Source organism: Vicia villosa, unplaced genomic scaffold (genome assembly GCF_029867415.1).
Source record: "Vicia villosa cultivar HV-30 ecotype Madison, WI unplaced genomic scaffold, Vvil1.0 ctg.000146F_1_1, whole genome shotgun sequence".
Taxonomy (NCBI): Eukaryota; Viridiplantae; Streptophyta; class Magnoliopsida; order Fabales; family Fabaceae; genus Vicia; species Vicia villosa.
The window spans coordinates 466,727-474,968 of record NW_026705038.1 but is presented as its reverse complement, the minus strand read 5'-3'; positions in this window follow the sequence as shown (position 1 = coordinate 474,968).

The following is an 8,242-nucleotide window of genomic DNA, read 5'->3' as shown; positions in this document are numbered from 1 at the left end:
CAACATAAATCATATAATGATGACGTTCCTACAATTACATGTATTAAAAGTATAATTAGAAAATAAAACTTTGATGAATGATTGTTTTAGCTTAGTTTAGAATTCAGATGATGTTTTTATAAAAGTATAACTAGAAATTTATTACAAGTAGAGCACGTTAAAGATTCACCACAACATTTTTTTCAAAAGGCAGTTTGTTTCCTCACAAGGAGAGAAAGAAAGTTTATCTGCCTATAGAGATTTCATAATTAAATTTAGGTATGTGATAGATCTAGTTATTTGAATATTTTCTCACGATTATTATTGTATGAACTCTTACCGTTAGATTAATCAATTTCAATTTGAGTTTTGTGTGAAGATTAAATTATAATAATTGTTGAATTGTTTGTTTGAATAAATTCATATTTCTCAGTTGTTTAGATTTCTGATAATCTGAGTTAACATGATTTTTTAAAATCGTTGATATCTTTTGTTTCCGTTTGTTATATGCTCTCGTGATATGAACAATTGGCCTCAATGTATGTAATTTGTGCAGCTGTCTGTAAAATTCGAAAATTCTAATTTGATAAAAAAGAAAATATTTTTAAAAATAATTTTTAGTAGAATGGTTTATTCACCCCTAGAGATGACTAGTACATGAGAAATGAAAGAAAAACATGAAAATTTTGTAACAACAACCAGCGACCCTGCCTGAAGAAAGATGTAAAAAGGGAAACACGAGGAGGACTCATCCATGTGAATCTTTTAGTACCTTTTCAGAGAAAATATAGACACATCACTGAGTGTCAATAGAGAATAGACTAGACATGGCTCTCTAGCATTCTCATGTGCCCATCAAGTAAGTGTTTGATTATTGGCTTTGTCCATATTTTCATCTCTACCAGTCATTAAGTAGTGAATATAAGTTATGATTATTTTTTTACATTTATTTTATTTATAAAACCCTATGCAATTACTTAGTCATTCAAAGTTTACAAGGAAAAATGCTAACGATTACTAGTTAATTAATTAAATTAATGCAGGAAGATATGTATGCCGAGAAATGTCAAGTGCTAAGGAAAGAAGTAAAAATGATGTTTAACAAAATGGAAAATGAGGTTGATCAACTTGAGTTTATTGATGTATTGCAAAGACTAGGAGTTGATTATCATTTCAACAATGAAATAAGGAACATGTTGGATAATATTCAGGGCCGGCCCTGGGACAGGGTGTCGCACGCTCGCGAAAAATGAACAGAGTCGCCACCAATATATTTATCCCATAAGGGAAAGGAATATCAGAAAACCTAACAAAGGAAGGAACAGGGTCTTGCGACCAGAGAATCTAGGAACGGGAGTCGGTTACGCAAGGGGAAGGTATTAGCACCCTTCGCGCCCATCATACTCGATGGTATCCACCTATGTTTGTTTCTATCTAAAGGGTGTATCTATGTCTATGTCTATATGCGAATGAATGCAAAAGAAATACGGGGAAAAGAAGGAAATATTTACAAATGTGCTCGTTCAAGCCCCGCGACTTGATGCCTACGTATCCTTTTCAGGAATCAGAGCGCCGTAGTTCGGCTCAATATTTTCTGTTTGTTTTTGTGTTTTTTAGTTGGGCGGGGTTAACGTTCGCGCTCTTGCATAAGGGATCGACCTAGGATGCAATGGAGCGGAAATAACGGTGCCCTTAAGAAAACGAGAGAAGAGAGAGAGAGTTTGAGTGTTTCGAGGAAATCCCTAAAGCAAGGGAAACTCGAGTTACTCTTTGGTTTGTGTCTTTTAACGTTGGGAACTTACGCCTGAATGGGACCCTTAAGCAAGGGAGATCCAAGCACTCGAACATTCCCTTAAGCAAGGGACGTTCAAGCTTTCATTCCCTTTTTAAGATTTTCACTTTGATTATTAGTGTTTTAAGTATTTTCTTTGTATTTTTTATGGGGAATTTATTCAAGTATTTATTAATGTTTTATGGTTGTAAAGAAAAAGAAATGCAAAAGGGGAACTAGCCCTACTTTCTACATCTATGTTATGAATTCTAAGTCTAAAGCTATGGTAACAATTCTAAAAGGAGTATTTAAAATGGTATTAACAAAGTAGCCCTAAAATGTGGCCAAAACAAGTGACAAAAATCACATCACAATTATACAAAAAATAGCATGGAAATCGTACAAAAGAAAATATTCGAGCATTAGTACGATATTAATCTAAAAATACTATTATTTGTTTTTATGGTTTTTTATGGAGAAAATTAAATGTCAAAGTTAACCTAAAAAATTCTACTATTTTTGTGAGTTTTTATGAGAAAATTCTAAGACAAAAATCTAGCAATTATATTCTAAACAAATTACCTAAACTCTACTTAGCAAAAAGATGATGATTTTTATTATGTTTTAATCCTCTAAAATCTAACCAAAATGAAGTGATTTATCAACTAAAAATAAAAATAAAAAGACTAAGTAGAAAACCTAAATTCTATCAATTTTAAAATGGAGTCAGGGGGTACAATGTGAAGTCAGGGGGTTTGATTTAGTAAATGCGCAGGGCCTGGCAGCAAAGGCCCACTGGTATTTTGTTTGCACTCAGAAAAAAAATGGGGTTCGTGGACTGAAGGGAGGTGTGGGTGAGAAATCCGTGTGGGAGGCCCATGGTTAAGATCCATATTGCACATCAGATTTTGATTCAATTAGTACTTCAGACTTATGCTATTTCCAAGTTAATCACCATGTTAATCACATCATATTTTTTTAGTTAATTTCAATTAACAGTAGTTAGTCTCCATTAATTCTAATTAAACCAATTAACAAAAAAGAAAAATTGAAATGGGGAAAGGGATTAGGTTTACTTGTTGAGTGTCTGTTGAACTTCCGAATGCACTCTCCCCCTTTCCTCAAACGCGACGGCGGTGCAGCGACGGAGATCCCTCTCCGATCGATTCCTTCTCCGATGTATCTCACTCTCAGACTCTCTTCATCTCTCTCGGACAATCAGTGCGACGACGCCATCTCTCTTTCTCACAGACGCGACGGCGACGGTGGTATCCTCTCCATATCTGATCAAGCATTCAAGTCTTCGTCTCAAACGATCCTCTCTCTCTCTAATCGCATCTTTTGTTCCGATTTGACATTCAAAACTCGATGCTTCTTTGAAATCGACGAGGACGATAAGAAATCCGGTTGAATCTTCAAGAAATGGTAGGATTCTCTTTTTCTTTTCCGATTTCTTCTTCTTTCCGTCTCTTCGTTTCAATCTTTTGCGTTCCGTTATTGTTGCGATGTGATGATGATTCTCTGGTGTTGTAATTCTTGCAAGACTTTGAAGAATGTTGCTTCAATGGTGCTTAAGAAAGAGCGGAGAAGAAGATTTGCAGAGGATCGAAGGTGGTGATTTTGCAGAATATGGAGATGATGATGAATTCAGAGAGAGTATTGAAGGTGAAGAAAATTGAAGAGTGGAGTTGCGAAGGAAGAAGAGATGAAGGTGAGTTTGTTACAGGTTCTCTGATTTCTGTTATACGATTTCTCCGCCTTTCTGTTACGTGATTTTCTGATCCATTTTTCTTGTTGAATGTGAGTTGTGTTGAATTGTGTTGAAGGTGTGAAGGAGATTGAAGATGAATCGAGAGGGAGATGAGTTCTGTTGAGAAAGAGTGGAGGTGATGAGTTCTGAGATTGTGAAGATGAAAGTGAGAGATTGATGAAGATGGATAATGATGGATGGGAGAGAGTGAATCCAGAGAGTATGGAGGTGAAGTGAAGATTGAAAATGTGATCAAGTGGTGAAAAATGGAAGTGAAGTGAGAAGTGAAGAGCTATGTTTATATAGAGTTCTCCGGTGAGTTCAGTTCTTCGATTCTGTTAGTTCAGTTAGAAGGTTCATAAAATCGGTTAGAGTTTGTTATCAGTTAGTTAGGTGGTTGTGATTCCGTTATTGATGCTGTTATGTAGTTATAAGGACTCTGTCAAGTGGGACTGTTAGATGAACCTGAGTTCTGTTTTGGTTTTATATGAATCAGAAGTTGGTTAGGGTTGAGAATTAGTTATAACTGTTTGGATGAGCTGGAGTTAGTTATGAGGTAGTTAAGAAATGAATGTTAATTGGTTTTTTTCATGATGTGTGGCAGGTTTTATTCTGGTATGCGCGATGACTTAAGGCTGTACGAGTCGCATTGGTGCAGGCTCGTCGCATTTCCTTTTGCGTTTGTAGCTGGACTAGGCTCATGTATGGACCGGTTTGTGGACTGGTTAGCAGGTATGAAGAGCTGGATTTAGTAGGCAATTGGTTAGTAATAGGTTTGAAACAGGATGGTTAGAAAAACTGTTAGTGTTGTGGGTTTGTTTTGGAATTCTTCTGTTAATGTTAGTAAGCTTGCTGAACCGATGTTATTTCAATGATGCAGGGCTGATTCGAATGTGATTATATGCTGTTTATGATTCTGACTTTGTGTGTAAGCTGAATGGTGATGAATTTTTGCAGGTAGTTCTCCACTTGAAAGCCAAACGGAACCCAAGGAAGCTGAAGATTTGTGCCTGTTCGATGGAGCTCCTGAACTTGTAAACCATATGCTTAGAAATAATCATGTAGTGTCTCATTTCTTGTTCTATGTTCCAAAAATGTAGAAACAGTAGAGTGGTGATAGTAGTGAGAATATTTTTATGCCATTCTTTTTGTAATTTGGTTCTGTGTAATGGATCTTCTTGTAATGACTTTTCTTGTATTACCTTATTCTTGGACAGAACTTTCTCTTCTTTTTTTTTTCATGGGCATTTGTGAACGTATAAACTCTGTGTGACTTAGAATTGTAGTGAAATGCTCCTCTTTCATAATGACATGGTTTCTTGGACTATGAAAATAACCCCGGAAATGTGAGTATTGTTTGAAGTGGGACCAATGGACTTGGAATTTGTGGAGAATGTTTGGAATTTTTGTAACTTTGAATGATGCCTTGATGTTGTTATTTGGATACCAAGAAAGTCATCCAAACCATTCAACTTTGTGCGCTCAAGCAATTTTGATCCACTTGACAAGCCTCGAACTAATGGAATCACTTGATCTCAAACCCATATACCAACCAATAAAGTCCTACCTTTAATTCTTCAATCTATATTAACTTGTATGACAAGCAACAATAAAATTGAAAGAATGACCACGCCTTGAACAAAAGGAAACTTTTAATCATGCTCACACTTTTAGCAATTCAAACCATAACCTTTGACTTAATGATCACAAAAAGAATGTCTTGAGGAGTCATTTGGACGAAGGTAAGACTTGAAGCACAGTAGAAAACCTTAGCATGAAATCCATTGAACCTTGGTGGAATAACAAAATTCAGACACCATGTATAAAAAACTATAGTCCTCTTGCTCTCGGTGAATCTTCATAGAGGAAACCTTGTAGTTGTAGGAGAAAGAAGTCCACCGTGAACGGCCATATCAAAACCCTAGCTTCCAGGATCCTTGATCCATGCCAATTTATTGATTAATTATGCATGATGTGTTAGATGACCTAATGGCGGTATGCAGATGAAATGGAAAGTTAAAGCCAGTTAGAAATAAAAAGGGTAGGACAAATTTGGGGTATGACAGCTGCCCCTATTTAATCGTCTTAAACCTGAGAGTGAGATTGGCGCTAGCCTTTCGAACATTGAAGGAAGAAGAAGATTAAATATCAAAGTACCAGAAATTTGTCCTGAAGAGAGGATGGTGTAAGTGTTATCTTTATTTTTGTTTTGTTTTGTTTTGATATCTGCTGGGGAGAGAGAATTTTTGGTTTTTCTGGTGGAATGATTTATGGATGCTTTGGTTGAATGGGGAAAGAGAATAATGACTTGCTGGGGACTGGGAGTTGGTTTTATAGTAAGAAATTATGGATGAATGGTGATTGTCAGGCGAGAACTGACTTCACCGTAAGATATCAGACGAGGACTGAAAATGAAAGAAATGATTTGCCAGGGCGAGGACTGGACTTTGAAAAAGGATTTTCCAAGGCGAGAATTGGACTTTGAATAAAGATTACCAATGCGGGAAATGGATTTTGGGAAACGATTACCAGGACGTGAACTGGATTTTGAAAATGATTACCAGGACGTGAACTGGATTTTGAAAATGATTACCAGGACGGGAACTGGGTTTTGAAATGATTACCAGGACGGGAACTAGATTTGGAAAAATGATTACCAGGACGGGAACTGGATTTAGAAAGATGATTACCAGGACGGGAACTGGATTTAGAAAGATGATTACCAGGACGGGAACTGGATTTAGAAAGATGATTACCAGGACGGAAACTGGATTTGGAAAAATGATTACCAGGACGGGAACTGGACTTGAAAATGATTTGCCAGGGGGAGAACTGGGCTTTGAAATTGTTCGAATGTTTGAAGGTAAAGGATCCTGTCATACCCCAAAATTTGCCCACACTATTTCTCTTATTCAAATTCAAATCAATACACAAAGCCCTAGAACACTTCCATACTTCAAGAATTGAGGGTAATATGCCTTGTCAAAGTTGGTCGATTTTAAGAGAAAAATGTGAAATAAAAGGCTTCAAAATGAATCTTTTTGCAAAGGGATCCAATCTTCTTGGCCCAATCTTCACTCTCAAGTTATCCAAGGCCTCAAAATTCAATTGCCACTAAATTGTGTGATTTATTTGATTTATTATTAATTTTTATTCATTTAAAAATGATTAAAATTAAGTAAATCAATAGAAAATCAATGATATGATTTAAAGGATCAATTTGAATCAAATCCAAGTCCCACAAATTTATGAGATTTATTTGATTTTATATGAATTTTTTTATTCATTTAAAAGTGATATAATTCACATAAATCTTGTAAAATACCAAATATTGTGATTAGGATGTCTTTTAAATTGATTTCAATCGTTAAGATATATTTGATTCACACCAAAATCTGGCGCATGAAGATTGATGAAAAAAGAGCAATATTGGCCAAGTTTTAGAAAGATTGGAATAAGAGATTTTCATCCAAAAAAATCCAATCTCAATCATGCCAATTATGAGGATTTGGTTCACTTTTGTTAACCTAAATTTCCACATACTTATAGTGGACGAAAATCAGAATACAAAAAGGATTTTTTTTGGAACGAATTCTCTGCCCCAAAGCCTTAGCAACACTTGGAAGAAAACTCAAAAAAATCAAATTCGGATCAAGAAGTTGCAGGGCCATTCAAAGTGTTTCGTCGATTCCAACGCCTTCCTGGAGATTCTCTGAAACAATTCTGATCATTACCAGCATTCGAGGCTCGCCGAATCACTCAGGTTCGTTCACGGTTTGTTAAGAACTTTTTCGAATTCGATTACCATAATTCATACATTTTTAATGCAATTTGAATATATATATATATATGTGTTCATAGTTGTGTTTACAAGGTTCCTGGATGGTTTAATTAGAGTTTTGACGCGAATACGACAATACACCATGGCTAGGGTTCAATACTTGCGATTTGGGGCCATTGGGTTAGAGACGAAATCAGTCGAAATCAGTGGTACCATTGGATTCGTTGGATGATTTCTAGTAGATCCACGGTCTTAATTCTGATTTATAAATTGTTTCTGTTGAGCTTTGATTTGCAGGACTTATGGCAACAAAAGGAAAACGTTGCCAAAAAGGTTGTGTTCTTAATTGTCTTCACGAAGAAGACAAAGTCTGGGCGCTAATTTTTTGTTTTAAAAATTTATTAACGTCATATAACTAGTTATATAAATCTCAGTCCAATTCCATATCAACGTAAGCACTGTGGTCCGGTTGGCAGCGCATGACACTTTGATTCGCAGGGGTATGGGTTCGATCCTTAGACTATGTACAATTCAACACCATACTTTTTCACTTTTTATCTTCCACATCATCTTCTCTCTCTTCCACCTAATAATTCAACACCTATTCAATTTTTTTTCACTACAATGGTTTTGTTTAATAAAATTCAACACCCTACCCCACATCATATTCTTATTTTCTTTTAAAGTTTTGTTTTTATGATTATATATTAATATCTATTATCAATTAAAATTAAATTAAAATAATTAATATTTAAACTTTTTTTTTTAAATTTAATAATTTATTTATTTTTTCTAATTTTCTATTCTTAATTTTTTTTCTTGCAAGTAATAAATAAGAGATGTAAAAATAGTTATTTTTTAAAAAAATAAAATTATAAAAAAACTTAAAAATGCAATAAATACACTAAACACACAACACACTAAAAAAGAAACACACAAAAAATGAAACACACATAATTTA